We start from the raw sequence: 17,959 nt of genomic DNA, 5'->3' as shown, positions 1-17,959 counted from the left end.
GTAAAAAGTACAAAATAGAACACCATACTAGCTAGTATTTGTAAACAAAAGGCACATAACACCGGATCCGGAATGTCATCACTAGCTTCTGTCAGAGTGCCTTGGACCCTCTTACTTGGTAAGCTACTCAGACATCCCAAGCCCCCTAGTAGATATACACTACACAAGGCAGACTTCCTTTCTGGGTGGAATGCAGAAGTGCACGCTGCTCCAAAATGCACGCGCAGGCACATTGATCGCTGGAGTGATGTCTATAGAGACCTTTATGGATTATATATTTTCACACTGTATAATCATACATGCCATTCATTGCAGGTCAGATTCACACATTGTCAGTCATCGGGTGTTTTGATGATAACTTCCTATTTTTGTTTATGATGTTGATGCTTATTAGTAATACAGTAGCCTGGCGGTGCTTAGTAATACAGTAGCCTAGCGGTGCCTAGTAATATGGTGCTTAGTAGTACAGTACACTAAAATGAGTGGATGACAAATCAGTGGTCTGATAAAGAATGATTCAAGAAGCATGACATCAATACCCCATGAGTAACAGGTTAATACAAAAAGCAATGATGCCAATGGAAGTTCTCTACTCATTTACACTCAAGCTAGATAAACCATTGATATGGACACGGTCAGATTTAGAAAGGGTTCCATTCACATAACGGGCATTGAGGTGGTTTGTTGCACTTGATGAGGGGTAGCCGAAGCTACCTGAGGGACAAGGCCCCTCTAATGCTTGGGCATGTGGCTTTGTGTTAGGGATTGTTGACTAATGGATTGAATGGTTGGTCTTCCAGCTGCTTTCTATTGTCATAGAGCTGAATAGAGAGCGACTCTGTCCACTGATGGTCCTGTCTCGTGTTTGTGTGTGAGATGATCCCTGGTTAACAATCTGAAAGGAGGACCCAGCAAGGAAAAAGGTCATATTTTGCTAAGAGGCTGTCTATTTTGAGACTAGGGCCCTCACTTCTATTCTCTTCTACACACAGCGTTTTATTGGGGAGAAGAGAGAGGGCACTGCACTCTCACTCATTAACCCCCCCCCTGCGTTCTTGACTCCAAGGATCTTGATTAGTTGACTGACTGAACTGTGACCCTATTCATAGGAGATGCAGGCTTCTATCTTCACATTGTGTTCAAATGGATGAGCCATGAATGTAATGGGGTTACTCACTATCCAGTGCTCCCATTATCCATCCCTAAAGATAGGGTTCGATACGGTTAGCTAGCAAATAGATCCAAGTTGGCTAAAGATTAGCTGGCTAATCACTAGCACGTAAGCTTGATTGTTGATGAGGCCTGTGTTAATTTTCTGTAAGCCAATACTCGCTACAAAAAGTTTGTCATTATTAGTGAATGTGCATTATGCGTGGTTCTAGTTAGATTTGTTTTGTTTTTTATCGTATTCTCATAGACTTGAAAGCCAGATAAGTGATTATTGCAAAATAAATTATTAGTGGGTCTTAAGTTTGTAGAAGGCTTATATTCAGCCTAGGTATAAGTTCACAAGCCCTGAATTCATTAGATTGTTGCTGACTGTTTAACATCTGGTGTATTTGACCTTTCAATTGTACAACTCTTATTTTGGAATACATTTGTAAAAATCAAGGTATACAGTGCATTATTAAAGTATTCAGGTCCCTTGACTATTTCCACATTTTGTTACGTTACAACCTTATACCCCGACTACACCATGCATGAGCATTGCAAAATAAATGTAGAAATCTATATTATTCAATTATTGCACCCACACTGCTCGTGCGCGCCAATGAGCATCTGCGTTGCCAAGGGCTAAAATATAAGTCAGTTCTATTTGTAATGCAGATCGCGCTGCAAGTTCTGCCTCTCCCATCTCCTCATTGGTTTATAGAAGCAGGTACCCATGTGCTATCTCCTCATTGGTTATACCCATGTGGGTGACTGAAAGACTAATGAGGTCAGTGGTGTTAATGCACCTAATTTATTCAAGTTACCAATCACAATATAAAGTCCAGAGAAGAAAAGACCTGGAAGGAGGAGAGATGACTATAAACGATCCGGTTGACCGTTTTATGTGTGGATTAATTGTCTGAGTAGAGGACCTTGTGCATTTCAGGTAAAATAACAACTCAATGTTTATATCCCAGGACAAATTAGCTAGGAACAGAAAGCTAGCTAAATAGGACAAATTAGCTAGCAAGTGCAAGCTAGCTAGCTAAATTGCCATAAATGTTTCATGCTTTTCGACCTGTCCCCAAATTAATATAATTGGTTCGGAGTTTGTTTTGATATTTTAACCTGGGTGTTGTGATTGCATGTGGTGTGGGGGGGACAGAATACATTTATGCACGATGTTGCACGCGTGCAACTGGTTTGGGTTCCGTGTTCTAAAAAAGGTCAAGGGGTCAGAATGCACTGTGAATCACCTAATACGTTTTTAGAAATTGAGAACATTTTTAGGCCATATCTCCCAGCCCTATGCAACGGTGCAGGTGAAAATGTGCCTGGTCACGTTAGTTTTTGTTTCACAATGAACCAACATTCTGAAAATGCAACAACTGCACTGGTATGCCCCTCCCTGTTTGTCAGGGCTCAATAATCTAGGCTAAATAACTGATTTATTTTTAAAAACGGATGGATTTCCGACGCTGTTCGTTTTTGTCGATAAAAAAAAAAATAATAATCACACTGCACACAGCCTATAGATAATCTGTCGGGCAGAGAGCGCGTGCAGCTCTCAAACAGCTGGTTGTTGTGTGGCGCGAAGACAGACAGTGGTAGGGGTAGGGAATATGATCCAAGTTATATCTACCAGTAAATGCTATGGCAAGAATGGGTATGCAAACCAGGTTTAAAAAATAAAAGTCTTGACTGAATTGCCCATTGTAAATATTCAACCATCATGGAAGCCTAACTTGAAAATCAGACATTTCCTCTAGGCTCTTTAGTCCTTGAAAATTCATGGATGTTGTGGTAGCCAATTTAGAAGTTCTACTACTCCAATAGAATTATTTCTTGATTTAATTTCTGATCAGTTTTTATGAGGTAGGTGCTTTTGTTTGTTAACCACCATTTCAATTGAATGGCGTTGTGCTAGTCTGCTGCGCATGTTGCTGTAAAATCATTGAATGTTGGCTTGAACTTGGTAGTGTTTCCATAGTGTTCCAAAAATTATAATTGGTCGCTTTCTCATTTTAAAACATGACACAGTAACCCCTCAATAACTCTTCAACATCCCAAATGGCGAGACTGACTAGATACCACATGTGGACAGGCTTCATTAGTGTGTTTGTGTCGGGAGCGTGCTGCCTGTACTGAACAAAAATATAAACATAACATGCAACAATGTAAAATATTTTTACTGAGTTAGTTTATAGCAATAAATCAGTCAATTGAAATGTATTAGGCCTTAATCTATTGATTTCACATCACGGGGTAGGGGTGCAGCCAATCATTTTCCCCACAAAATGGCGTTACTACAACAATAAAATATATCATGGTAAGTCCTCGAAAATTGCAATTTAAGTGCTTGGGAAAAGTCCTTGACAGTCCTTGAATTTGACTTGTCGATGTCTGTATGAACCCAGTAGTTGCTCAGTTTGCAAATGGAAGATAGCAGATGATTTAGCAGATGAAGTTATGTGCGCATCATTTGTTTTCCTGTCAGATCTTGACCTGGGATGGAATTTTCTTTTCATATGGGGCCAGTAGCTTTGGCCTGGTGTGCTACTGGCAAATTTACCGGAATATCAAGCCCTGCTATATGTTTACCACTTGTGTGGCCGTTAGCATCGCTAGTGATAGCATAACCATTTTAGTTTTTTTGCAGTCAATTAAAAGGTAACTACAACGTAGCCTATGCCAACCTTGCATAATCATGGTTATTTGCATCAATCCAGTGGCCATTTGCTTTGAAAACTCCACATGTGGCTAAAGACACGCCACTAGCCAAACACAGCTGTCTGGCTGGTGCACACCTGAATTAAAGGTTAACTACACAAAAAAATCTGTCTCATTTTTACTAGACCTCAAATGGTGCCCTGATGTGGTTTAAGCATTGTTGTGGACTTTTCTTTAATAATAAGTGTGATTTTGAGAGTCAACCTGAAACATCAGACCTTGCCACTTTTTATTTTTATTTTTTATGTGGTATTTTGCCAAAAAAAACACAAAGCACTTCAAATAAAGTGCAATATTTATTTATTGCAGATTTTAAAGTCTTTACTTTGCTGTTACAGTAAATCACTGTAAGAACACTGGTTATATATGGAATGCATGCACATTTATAGCACACAGGCCAGGTGTATTTAGCCGGGGCGGCAGGGTAGCCTAGTGACCGGAAGGTTGCAAGTTCAAATCCCCGAGCTGACAAGGTACAAATCTGTCGTTCTGCCCCTGAACAGGCAGTTAACCCACTGTTCCTAGGCCGTCATTGAAAATAAGAATTTGTTCTTAACTGACTTGCCTAGTTAAATAAAGGTAAAATAAAAATAACATTTATTTTAAATTGTGCGACAATCACCTGTGGAAAAAGTTTGTGTAGAACCCTGAAAGGCCTGGCTAGTTATATCTCCCTTTAAATGGATGGATTTTCTTAAGCTAAATTGTGTCAAGGCTTGGTTACATTGTGTTGTAGCATTGCAGCCAAGTCTCCTCCAGTGCCCCACTAAAGATGCCATTTACAGAGATGAAGTCATTTGTGTGTGTGTGAGGTGGGGGGGTTGGCTCCATGGTGGTCGCTGTGTTCGATTGTGATCCGTCCCTAGAGAGGTTCCTATTACCATCATCTCTCCATTAAAAATCTATTATCCCTGCAGTGGGCTTTTGGCTCTGCCAATATGGATCCTTAAACCAATTTAAGTGCTTTAGTTGAGAGGGGGCTGCATGTGTAGACGCAGAAGTCCGCTCTTAAGTTCTTTATCCTCGACATAGGATGGGTGGGACCGACAGCAGGACAATTCTTTGTTTTCAGGATGAAAGGTAGTCTCCCTCTCATCAGAAACTCGATTGAGTGGCAAAGAGTAGCCTTCTAGTATCAAATCAATGCTGAATACAATTTATTTTCTGCCCGCCCGTACTGTGTCTATGCAGTAGAGACAATGATTTTTCAAAGCTGATACGGATTATTGGAGGACAAAAAAAAGCCGATACCAATTAATCGTCCGTTTAAAAAATAAATAATAATAATAATAATTTTGATTTATTTGTAATAATGACAATTACAACAATACTGAATGAACACTTATTTTAACTTAATATAATGCATCAATAAAATCAATTTAGCCTCAAATAAATAATGAAACATGTTCAATTTGATTTAAATAATGCAAAAACACAGTGTTGCAGAAGAAAGTAAAAGTGCAATATGTGCCATGTAAAAAAGCTAACGTTTAAGTTCCTTGCTCAGAACATGGTTCCCCATCGCTCAGTCAGACTGCTCTATCAAATCAGACTTAGTTATAACATAACACACAAAAATACGAGCCTTAGGTCATTAATATTGTCAAATCCGGAAACTATCATCTCGCAAACAAGACATTTTATTATTTCAGTGAAATACGGAACCGTTCCGTATTTTATCTAACGGGTGGCATCCATAAGTCTAAATATTGCTGTTACTTTGCACAACCTTCAATGTTATGTCATAATTATGTACAATTCTGGCAAATTAGGCGACCCAAACTGTTGCATATACACTGACTCTGCGTGCAATGAATGCAAGAGAAGTGACACAATTTCACCTGGTTAATATTGCCTGCTAACCTGGACTTCTTTTAGCTAAATATGCAGGTTAAAAATATGTACTTCTGTGTATTGTTCTTAAGACAGGCATTGATGTTCATGGTTAGGTACACGTTGGAGCAACGATACGTACCGCATCGATTTATATGCAACGCAGGACACGCTAGATAAACTAGTAATATCATCAACCATATGTAGTTAACTAGTGATTATGATTTATTGATTGATTTAGTTTTTTATAAGATAAGTTTAATGCTAGCTAGCAACTTACCTTAGCTTATTGCATTCACTTAAACAGGCAGTCTCCTTGTGGAGTGCAATGAGGCAGGTGGTTAGAGCGTTGGACTAGTTAACTGTAAGGTTGCAAGATTGAATCCCTGAGCTGACAAGGTAAAAATATTTTGTTCTGCCCCTGAACAAGGCAGTTAATCCACTGTTCCTAGGCCGTCATTGAAAATAAGAGTGTGTTCTTAACTGACTTGCCTAGTTAAATAAAGATTAAATACAGGTGTAAAAAAAAATATATATAATAATAATATGCCAAATCGGTGTCCAAAAATACAGATTTCCGATTGCTATGAACTTGAAATCGGCACTAATTAATCGGCCATTCCGATTAATCGGTCGACTTCTACTATGCAGTGGGTTCTGAAATTATTGACACCCTTGATGAAGATGAGCAATAATAACTGTATAAAAATAACTAATTAAAATACTGAGCTATATTGTATGCTAAAAAGGGAAATTACATTATTTAATTTATACTAATACAATTGCTCAGAGAAAGAGATTTTGTTTAACAAGTAAACTCCCTCCCTAACCTCACGATTACCAATAACAGGAGAGGTTAGCATTTCTTGGGGATATGATCTTTGACCCTCTAACTTTCCTTATTCTCAATTCATTCAGGATTATCCATAATTATGGTAGCGTCCACATTAATGTAGAAGTGTTTAGAAACCTACAGTATTCTATTCTTATGTACCATTCATTCCTATTGGGCACACAATCTGAAACGCAACCAAAAATAACTGCAAATGCATCCAACAAGTTTGTAGAGAGACGAGCTTGATGTGACTCTACAGAATCACATGACTTCCTAGGAACATTGAGACAAATACTACATTTTTGAATACTCTAAGATTCTTTAAGAGTGTCAATTTTGACCTACCTCAAAAAAAAATGGTTCAAGTAATCTCTCTCTTGTATTTGTTTAAAATAATATTTCCCCCCAAAATGTTTGGAGCATACAATATAGCTCAGTATTTTTGTTTTATACAGAAATTAGCAATCTTTATTGACGGTATCAATAATTTCAGACCCCACTGTATATAAACCCAATGTGTTGCTAAGGCAGTGCTACCTCCTAGGTCCAACATGTAGGCCCAACTCGTGGGGTGCAGTGCATACCAGTAAGGTAAGTTGGATGTCTCTGACTGTTTCAGGTCGATGACTCCCAGCTCCCAGCCTGCGCCCTCAATAAACTGTCATGTAAGATTACCCTCATGGTCTAGGCAAAGCTCTAGGGTTTCAAAACAAACTGTTAATGTCCCCCAGCTCAAGATGGCCGTGGGCTATATATAACCCTACACATGTACCTCTCCTTGAGCAAAAGGGCACAGCCATGCAGAGATTTAGTGGAGTAGGCCATCAGACAGGGATGTGGCCGAAGACAGAGTATGTAGACTATATTATCTGTCCCCACTGGAAAGTGCGTACATGATGTTTGCTCCTCCATTTTTGACCTCTGGAGCTGTGGAATTTAATGTAGGTGCTGATGCAAGGTCCAACGCAAATGCTTTTGGAAGCTTCTAAATATATATATGTGTGTGTGTGTGTGTGTATATATATGTATATATGTATGTGTGTGTGTATATATGTATGTGTGTGTGTATGTATATATATATATATATATATATATATGCTGGGGATCTTTATATACACTGCTCAAAAAAATAAAGGGAACACTTAAACAACACAATGTAACTCCGAGTCAATCACACTTCTGTGAAATCAAACTACACTTAGGAAGCAACACTGATTGATCATAAATTTCACATGCTGTTGTGCAAATGGAATAGACAACAGGAGGAAATTATAGGCAATTAGCAAGACACCCCCAATAAAGGAGTGGTTCTGCAGGTGGTGACCACAGACCACTTCTCAGTTCCTATGCTTCCTGGCTGATGTTTTGGTCACTTTTGAATGCTGGCTCTAGTGTTAGCATGAGACGGAGTCTACAACCCACACAAGTGGCTCAGGTAGTGCAGCTCATCCAGGATGGTACATCAATGCGAGCTGTGGCAAGAAGGTTTGCTGTGTCTGTCAGCGTAGTGTCCAGAGCATGGAGGCACTACCAGGAGACAGGCAAGTACATCAGGAGACGTGGAGGAGGCCGTAGGAGGGCAACAAACCAGCAGCAGGACTGCTACCTCCGCCTTTGTGCAAGGAGGAGCACTGCCAGAGCCCTGCAAAATGACCTCCAGCAGGCCACAAATGTGCATGTGTCTGCACCGTGCAGGATGTTTGGCATTTGCCAGAGAACACCAACATTGTCAAATTCGCCACTGGCGCCATGTGCTCTTCACAGATGAAAGCAGGTTTACACTGAGCACATGTGACAGTCTGGAGACGCAGTGGAGAATGTTCTGCTGCCTGCAACATCCTCCAGCATGACCGGTTTGGCGGTGGGTCAGTCATGGTGTGAGTCGGCATTTCTTTGGGGGGCCGCACAGCCCTCCATGTGCTTGCCAGAGGTAGCCTGACTGCCATTAGGTACCGAGATGAGATCCTCAGACCCCTTGTGAGACCATATGCTGGTGCGGTTGGCCCTGGGTTCCTCCTAATGCAAGACAATGTGGCTGGAGTGTGTCATTGATGCTATGGACTGGCCCGCCCGTTCCCCAGACCTGAATCCAATTGAGCACATCTGGGACATCATGTCTCGCTCCATCCACCAACGCCACAGGAGTTGGCGGATGTCCAGGAGCTGGCGGATGCTTTAGTCCAGGTCTGGGAGGAGATCCCTCAGGAGACCATCTGCCACCTCACCAGGAGCATTCCCAGGTGTTGTAGGGAGGTCATACAGGCACGTGGAGGCCACACACACTACTGAGCCTCATTTTGACTTCTTTTAAGGACATTACGTCAAAGTTGGATCAGCCTGTAGTGTGGTTTTCCACCTTAATTTTTAGTGTGACTCCAAATCCAGACCTCCATTTGATTTCTATTGATACATTTTGTGTGATTTTGTTGTCAGCACATTCAACTATGTAAAGAAAAAAGTTTTTGAGAAGTATATTTCATTCATTCAGATCTAGGATGTGTTATTTTAGTGTTCCCTTTTATTTTTTTGAGCAGTGTATATACAGTGGGGAAAACAAGTATTTGATACACTGCCAATTTTGCAGGTTTCCCTACTTACAAAGCATGTAGAGGTCTGTCATTGTTATCATAGGTACACTTCAACTGTGAGAGACAGAATCTAAAACAAGAATCCAGAAAATCACATTGTATGATTTTTAAGTAATTAATTTGCATTGTATTGCATGACATAAGTATTTGATCACCTACCAACCAGTAAAAATTCCGGCTGTCACAGACCTGTTAGTTTTTCTTTAACCTGTTGCGACGAGCAATCCCGTATCCGGGAGTGTAATTCTAGCCTCAAGCTCATTACCATAACGCAATGTTAACTATTCATGAAAATCGCAAATGAAATGAAATAAATATATTGGCTCACAAGCTTAGCCTTTTGTTAACAACACTGTTATCTCAGATTTTCAAAAAATGCTTTTCAACCATAGCTACACAAGCATTTGTGTAAGAGTATTGATAGCTAGCATAGCATTAAGCCTAGCATTCAGCAGGCAACATTTTCACAAAAACAAGAAAAGCATTCAAATAAAAATCATTTATCTTTGAAGAACTTCGGATGTTTTCAATGAGGAGACTCTGTTAGATAGCAAATGTTCAGTTTTTCCAAAAATATTATTTGTGTAGGAGAAATCGCTCCGTTTTGTTCATCACGTTTGGCTGAGAAAAAAAACAGAAAATTCAGTCATTACAACGCAATTTATTTTCCAAATGAACTCCATAATATCGACAGAAACATGGCAAACGTTGTTTAGAATCAAGCCTCAAGGTATTTTTCACATATCTATTTGATGATAAGTCACTCGTGGCAGTTTGGTTTCTCCTCTGTTCAGATTACGCAATAGTTTTCGATGGAGGACACCGAGCGGACACCTGGTAAATGTAGTCTCTTATGGTCAATTTTCCAATGATATGCCTACAAATACGTCACAATGCTGCAAACACCTTGGGGAAACGACAAAGTGTAGGCTCTCTCCTTGCGCATTCACAGCCATATAAGGAGACATGGGAACACAGCGCCTCAAAAATCTGGCTCACTTCCTGTATGAAATTTCATCTTGGTTTCGCCTGTAGCATTAGTTCTGTGGCACTCAGACAATATCTTTGCAGTTTTGGAAACGTCAGTGTTTCCTTTCCAAAGCTGTCAATTATATGCATAGTCGAGCATCTTTTCGTGACAAAATATCTTGTTTAAAACGGGAACGTTTTTCATCCAAAAATTAAATACTGCCCCCAGAGGTTCAAGAGGTTAAGAAGCCCTCCTGTTCTCCACTCATTACCTGTAACTGCACCTGTTTGAACTCATTACCTGTATGAAAGACACCTGTCCACACACTCAATCAAACAGACTCCAACCTCCACAATGGCCAAGACCAGAGAGCTGTGTAAGGACATCAGTGATACAATTGTAGACCTGCACAAGGCTGGGATGGGCTACAGGACAATAGGCAAGCAGCTTGGTAAGAAGGCAACAACTGTTGGCGCAATTATTAGAAAATGGAAGAAGTTCAAGATGACGGTCAATCACCCTCGGTCTGGGCCTTCGTGCAAGATCTCACCTCGTGGGGCATCAATGATCATGAGGAAGGTGAGGGATCAGCCCACAACTACACAGCAGGACCTTGTCAATGACCTGAAGAGAGCTGGGACCACAGTCTCAAAGAAAACCATTATTAACACACTACGCCATCATGGATTAAAATCCTGCAGCGCACGCCAGGTCCCCCTGCTCAAGCCAGCGCATGTCCAGGCCCGTCTGGACTTTGCCAATGACCATCTGGATGATCCAGAGGAGGAATGGGAGACGGTCATGTGGTCTGATTAGACCAAAAAGCTCTATTTTCTGTCTCAACTCCACTCGCCCTGTTTGGAGGAAGAAGGATGAGTACAGCCCCAAGAACACCATCCCAACCGTGAAGCATGGAGGTGGAAAACATCATTCTTTGGGGATGATAGGACGACTGCACCGTATTGAGGGGAGGATGGATGGGGCCATGTATCGCGAGATCTTGGCCAACAACCTCCTTCCCTCAGTAAGAGCATTGAAGATGGGTCGTGGCTGGGTCTTCCAGCATGACAACGACCCAAAACACACAGCCAGGGCAACTAAGGAGTGGCTCCGTAAGAAGCATCTCAAGGTCCTGGAGTGGCCTAGCCAGTCTCCAGACCTGAACCTAATAGAAAATCTTTGGAGGGAGCTGAAAGTCCGTATTGCCCAGCGACAGCCCCGAAATCTGGAGATGGTTTGTATGGAGGAGTGGGCCAAAATCCCTGCTGCAGTGTGTGCAAACCTGGTGAAGAACTACAGGAAACGTATGCTCTCTGTAATTGCAAACAAAGGTTTCTGTACCAAATATTAAGTTCTGCTTTTCTGATGTATAAAATGCAAATTAATTACTTAAAAATCATACAATGTGATTTTCTGGATTTTTGTTTTAGATTCTGTCTCTCACAGTTGAAGTGTACCTATGATTTAAAAATTTACAGACCTCTACATGCTTTGTAAGTAGGAAAACCTGCAAAATCGGCAGTGTATCAAATACTTGTTCTCCACACTTTATATAGATCACCAGCACTGTGCCCATACCAGACTGTATGTGTTTACTGTAGTGATCGGGTTGGACTGTGTGTGTGTGTGACTATATTTGCGGTCTGTGAACTGTAGCATTGGGGTACTGTAGTGTTGGGAGTATACGTGTACTTTAGGGGCTAATTAAGACTGGTGGAGAGACCCAATGTGTTGTGGCACTAATTACCATACAGTCAGAGGAGCAAGAGAGCGAGGGTAGTGTTGGCACAGGGAACTGTGGGGAGGGCATCCCGTGTGGTAGTGTCCTCCCTCGTGGTAGTGTCCTCCCTCAGTAGTACCTAGACAAACACCACAGAAGAGCACAGATCCCTACAGACAACAAGTGGTACTGGAGTCTGCAGACAGGGCTGCAAAAAAAATAAAAAATCATCATCTCCCTATTTACATCTGGATTATTAATCTCTGACATGGCCTAGATCAGGTATGTCACAATTATTCCATGGAGGGCCTAGTGCCTGCAAGTTTTTCCATTTCCCCCCCCCCCCCCCCCTTTCAAGCCCTAGACAACCAGGTGTGGAGTTCCTTACTAATTAGTGACCTTAATTCATCAATTAAGTACAAGGGAGGAGGAAAAACCCGCAGACACTCGGCCCTACATGGAATGACTGACACCTGTGGCCTAGATTGTCATTGAATGGCACGGCTTTGTCTCCCCTCACCCATAGAAGTGTGTAATAGACAGCTCCTCTTACCAACATCCACAATACAATTCATATCTGCCTAGACTGCCGCTATTGGCTCTTCTCAATGTGGGCACGCCTCAAAGTGATGTAATGATATGACTACATATGTCACATTACAGAGTTAAACTGTTATTCTCATTATAATGAGAATTTAACGATCCATGATCAATCCCTTATACGGCGTAGAAACAAGGTACTTTTAGTGCTGAGCAATTCGTGCTTATTGAGGTCGGTTTCGGTAAAAGATAATCACTTTTCGATTTCTGTTTCAATGAATTGTTTTAGACATGAACTGCATTATGTGGGTTGAATGCTGTAACACAGAATAAAACAATTACAATTCCCATGATGGTAGCGACTGCCCATTACTGCTTATCACTTATTAACCATAATTTATTCACATTTACTTCAATACATTTTTTTATTTTATTACGTGGAACAGGTGAGGGGGGAGCACCAAGGGAGTGGAATGGTTAGGAGTCAGGTGAGGAGAATAATTGTCACTCATTTTCCACCATCTCCCTGATTTGACCTACCTGCCCAGTCCATCCTGTTGATTGGTTGTGCCTCTCCTCTCCTGTGATGTCATCCTATCCCGTCATCCCTGTAGTTGTGTCCACCTGCCTGTCAGGATTGACAGCCCAGTAAGATAGATCTGCCGCTATAAATCTCCATGTTGAAAAGGCAACAATGGCCTGTATGCAATAAGCCATCTTCCCTATTGATTCAGAGGGATGGATGAAAGCAGCAGCTTCTCTCTCTGGACCATACCTCTATCACAATAGAATGAATCACTGATTTGTATTCTGTTACAGCCTCCTGCTTCAGGAGATAACACTACGGTCGCCCAGACCAGGCTCAGCCAAGAGACGCCTCAAAACATGTCCTCCACCTCTGCTGTAATAACCAGTTAAATGCCCAGTATCTGGCTATGTTAGTGCGTTGTGTGTGCATAGACAAGAATAGTGTGCGTGCATGTATGCACTTACGTGGATGTTCTGTGTATGTTTTTTACTGACTTTATTTACAGTATGGAAAGAAGGAAGCTAAATGTTTGCCCACACGATTGAGGTCGTGGTAATTCCCTTCCTGTTGCGTCAGCGAATTATAGCTGTGTGTGTGTGTGTGTGTGTGTGAGAGAGAGAGAGAGAATTATAGCCATCAAGTTGTTTTCACAAGCCTGTGAGTGTTGACATTGGTGATGGTCTAGCCCATCTGGAGAGCTACCTGTTTCCATGAAACCCTGTTGCAGTCTGATATAGAGCCTGCTGGAGCTGCCGTGCAGGAGACGCTGTTTTGAAGCAGAGCAGAGGGCAGTTGCTCTGTCAGAAAGAAGCCTGCCGTAATCCAACAGTCTGCTCATCAACAAGTCACCCTAGTCTGGACAACACACACAAACACACAGGGGCTCAGAGAAGCGGAGTTGTATGATCTATTAATACATCCAGAGTCAAATATAGGAGTTACTTGGTGTGTGTCTGTTGCCTTTGACTCCCCGCCACTGCAATTAACCTTGTAAATGGGTTGTTTTGGGGGATTTTGTCGTGTATCCTGCTCTCATCAAACTGTCCAGAGTCCAGGTTGATGTCACTCGTTACTCCTCTCCTCTAGGAACACTGCAGCTGCTGTTTGTGTGTGTGTACAGTTTTATGAGCACATGAGGAGTAACAGGGCTTCATGGAGCTCAAACTGTAGAGGTAGGGTGGGGCAGACACACACACACACACACACGAGCCCACGCACACACACACAGGTCAGGACAGGAGGTTAGTGTAGGATGGGGCTGTTGCGTAATAAAGATATTTCTGAGTGCAGTGAGGATGTACAGTGGCTGGTTGGTCAAGAAGGTTGTGGTGAGTGTAGTGTACTTACTACAGGAGTATGCATATGTGGGGTAGAAGATCCAGGGTTTGTTTGTTTGTACGTGATCTGTGTGGGTACAGTAGAAGATAAAGGTGGGGCAGATCCATATGCTAGGTCGCAGTGGTGGGAGGTAGGAGGGGTTGGCTGGCTCATTATACCCTGATGAAGCTTGTCTGTCAACTGTTGGACATAAATATTTTTGCATCTGAGCTCCTAGAGTGTGCAGCTCTCCTTTATTTTTTTTAAGTATTCTATTCCGCTAGCCAGCACCTCGCATAAATAGGTGTGCGTTTCTTTCGCCTCTAGATGGTTGGCTGGCTGGCCAGTGGATTGGGTGTCGTACTGGAACTGATTCCACCAGTGTGTTTGGTCTTGTCTGTGCTCATCTGCTCATTGCCCTTTTGAGAGATATGTATATAACACACACACACACACACACACACACACACACCTGACTTGCAGTGAAATGTTTATATGTTTTCCCCAGTCTCTTCACAGATCTGACAACAGCTCTGATGATGCTATATCACTGATCTACGTCCTCTCTTACATTACTCTGCATTTGTGTAACCAAGGGAGGGGTTCTGCGGTTGCCAAGAAGCATCAGTGAAATTATCTTGTGGTTAGCTGAGGTCCTGGTTACATCCATAAAATGTTGCAAAACATGATTCTACACATTTTGCTATGGCTTATGCCATGTTTAATGCCCGAGTGAGTAAAAAATTCAAAAAAAAATCAGTGGGGGCCTTATGCCATGACATGTTTTGAATTTTCGATTCTCCCTACCTGTCTAGTTTTTATTTTGGTGATTGTTAGTTCTCAATGAGAGAGATATATATATATATAGATATAGATATAGATAGATAGAGATAGATAGCTCCATTATCTTAACCACTTTATCTGATTTTAGTCATTTAAGTTTACACTAAACTTTTTACATCCCAATGTTTTTTTGTATTATTATATAAACAAAAAAATAAACATCCTCTCACTGTCAACTGCGTTTATTTTCAGCAAACTTAACATGTGTTAATATTTGTATGAACATAAGATTCAACAACTGAGACATAAACTGAACAAGTTCTAGACATGTGACAAACCGAAATGGAATAATGTGTCCCTGAACAAAGGAGGGGTCAAAAGTAACAGTCAGTATCTGGTGTGGCCACCAGCTGCATTAAGTACTATAGTGCGTCTCCTCCTCATGGACTGCACCAGATTTGCCAGTTCTAGCTGTGAGATGTTACCCCACTCTTCCACCAAGGCACCTGCAAGTTCCCGGACATTTCTGGGTGGGGATGGCCCTAGCCCTCACCCTCCGATCCAACAGGTCCCAGAGGTGCTCAATGGGATTGAGATCCGGGCTCTTCGCTAGCCATGTCAGAACACTGACATTCCTGTCTTGCAGGAAATCACGCACAGAACGAGCAGTATGGCTGGTGGCATTGTCATGCTGGAGGGTCATGTCAGGATGAGCCTGCAGGAAGAGTACCACATGAGAGAGGAGGATGTCTTCCCTGTAACGCACAATGTTGAGATTGCCTGCAAAGACAACGTGCTCAGTCCGATGATGCTGTGACACAGCGCCCCAGACCATGACGGACCGTCCACCTCCAAATCGATCCAGCTCCAGAGTACAGGCCTCAGTGTAACGCTCATTCCTTTGACGTTAAACTCGTATCCGGCCATCACCCCTGGTGAGCCAAAACAGCGACTCGTCAGAGAAGAGCACTTTTTGCCAGTCTTGTCTGTTCCAGCGACAGTGGGTTTGTGCCCGTAGGTGACGTTGCCGGTGATGTCCTGGTGTAACTTGAGCAGTTGTTGTTTTTACGAATTCTTTTTGAAAGACAGGGTCCTGAAAAAGGGACGTTTCTTTTTTTTGCTGAGTGTATATAATTATATATAATATCTCAGTACTAGTCAAAAGTTTGGACACATTCTCATTCAAGGGTTTTTATTTTTGCTGCGTTCTGCATTGTATAATAATAGTGAAGACATCAACTATTAAATAACACATGGAATAATGTAGTAACCACAAGTGTTAAACAAATCTAAATATATTTGAGATTCTTCAAAGTAGCCACCCTTTGCCTTTGATAGCTTTTCACACTCTTGGCATTCTCTAGACCAACTTCACATGGAATAACTTTCCAACAGTCCTGAAGGAGTTCCCACATATGCTGTGCACTTGTTGACTGCTTTTCCTTCACTCTGCGGTCCAACTCATCCCAACCATATCAATTGGGTCTCTCACATACTACATGATCCCATATGTGTTATTTCATAGCTTTGATGTCTTCACTATTATTCTACAATGTAGAAAATAGTAAAAATAAAGAAACTCTTGAATGAGTAGATGTGTCCAAACCTTTGACTGGTAGTGTGTGTGTGGGGGATATATTTTTTAAAATGTTATTTTAAGAATATTTGTTTAATCTTTTTTTGGGAGGGGGCAACAATTTAACAGTGTGGCTGTTTTAGTCACGCTACACTGCCACCCAGTTCACTGGCCTATTGGAATCTCTGAATCCCTCTCACACACTCCATTCCGCCATCTGTTGCAGTGAGAGACTGGATATGTACAGACAGTTTACCCTTCCACCTGACAGTTCACTGTGTATTGGACAATACACTTATGGCTCCCTTTCCTTGCCGCCTCTCCTTCATGATCAATGATGGGTGAATGGATTGGATATGGCAGATTTCCACCTTTTTTATAGCTCTCACCTGTCAAAAGGATGCATTTCTAAAGACAGACATTTTTACATTTTGCAGACGCTTTTATCCACAGCGACACACAGGAAGGAGCCATTAGGGTTAAGTTGACTACCGGCCGAACGCTCTTAACCGCTCGCCTACCTGCCACAGCCTGTTGTTTTGAGTCTCTCTCGCCAGTCATGTCAGATCAGTGATGAGATAAAGTTGCCTGGCTACCCAGACTCCTTGCTTCAGCCAAACGCTACGCCACGCCCATGGACGTACCTCCCCAATCTTTCCCCGAATGTGAACACATTCCGGGCCGTCTGATTGGTCCAGAAACCGATTGGTAGAGCCAGAACACGTGCGTAAAGTGCCAGTTTCAAAATTTGTCATTAGCTTTGATAATCTGATTGGTTAGAGACGATTCAATCGCTGACGTTTTGTACAATGCCCCTCATCACCACAAACGACTTCACTAAAGTATGTAGTGAACGACAGAGCAGCTGAAGAATTTAGTGTGAGTCGTCAGGCTAGAGATAAAGTGAGATGGCAATAGGAAAGGATGTGTTCTGGAAGAGAATAAGGCCTGGTCGTATTTACGATTGGCCATATGGAAGCAGACAGGACAAAAAAAGGACATTCCTGCCCAATAAGACGCACTTGCTTTCGTTTGCAAAAGGTTTTGCACTAAGGAATACAACTCCAGTTGTTTAGTGAGAGCCAATGATTTATGGGCAGGGCAGCCGTTTGTAATGGCTGTGCCTGTTAACTGGACCCACATGGTAGTCCTAAAACCTTCTGACTGCAGGGCCTCCCCTTTCCTGTCCTCTCCTTTCCACTGCCCATCAATGCTGCAGTGCCACCATGTACTGTATATTCAACAGCTGCATGTGCTACACACAGGCTTTCAGAGAAACAGCACCTTTACGCTGTATAAAAAAACAACAACAAAAGGCTTCAGATTGTGAGGTAGGCAATACTAGGCATCAATGAGGAGCACTCTACCAGTGTCAAACCCCCTCAG

General features: G+C 42.0%; 1 protein-coding gene across 1 annotated transcript in view; it reads left to right on the top strand.

Moving 5' to 3' along the window:
• LOC109889479 (GTPase HRas-like) overlaps positions 1-17,959 on the top strand; it is a 36,300-nt gene that overhangs the window by 5,318 nt on the left and 13,023 nt on the right. The gene's annotated exons all lie outside the window — the stretch shown is intronic.

Source organism: Oncorhynchus kisutch, linkage group LG4 (genome assembly GCF_002021735.2).
Source record: "Oncorhynchus kisutch isolate 150728-3 linkage group LG4, Okis_V2, whole genome shotgun sequence".
NCBI classification, from domain to species: Eukaryota; Metazoa; Chordata; class Actinopteri; order Salmoniformes; family Salmonidae; genus Oncorhynchus; species Oncorhynchus kisutch.
The sequence above is the reverse complement of the archived record's forward strand: the minus strand, read 5'-3'. Positions and strand labels throughout refer to the sequence as shown.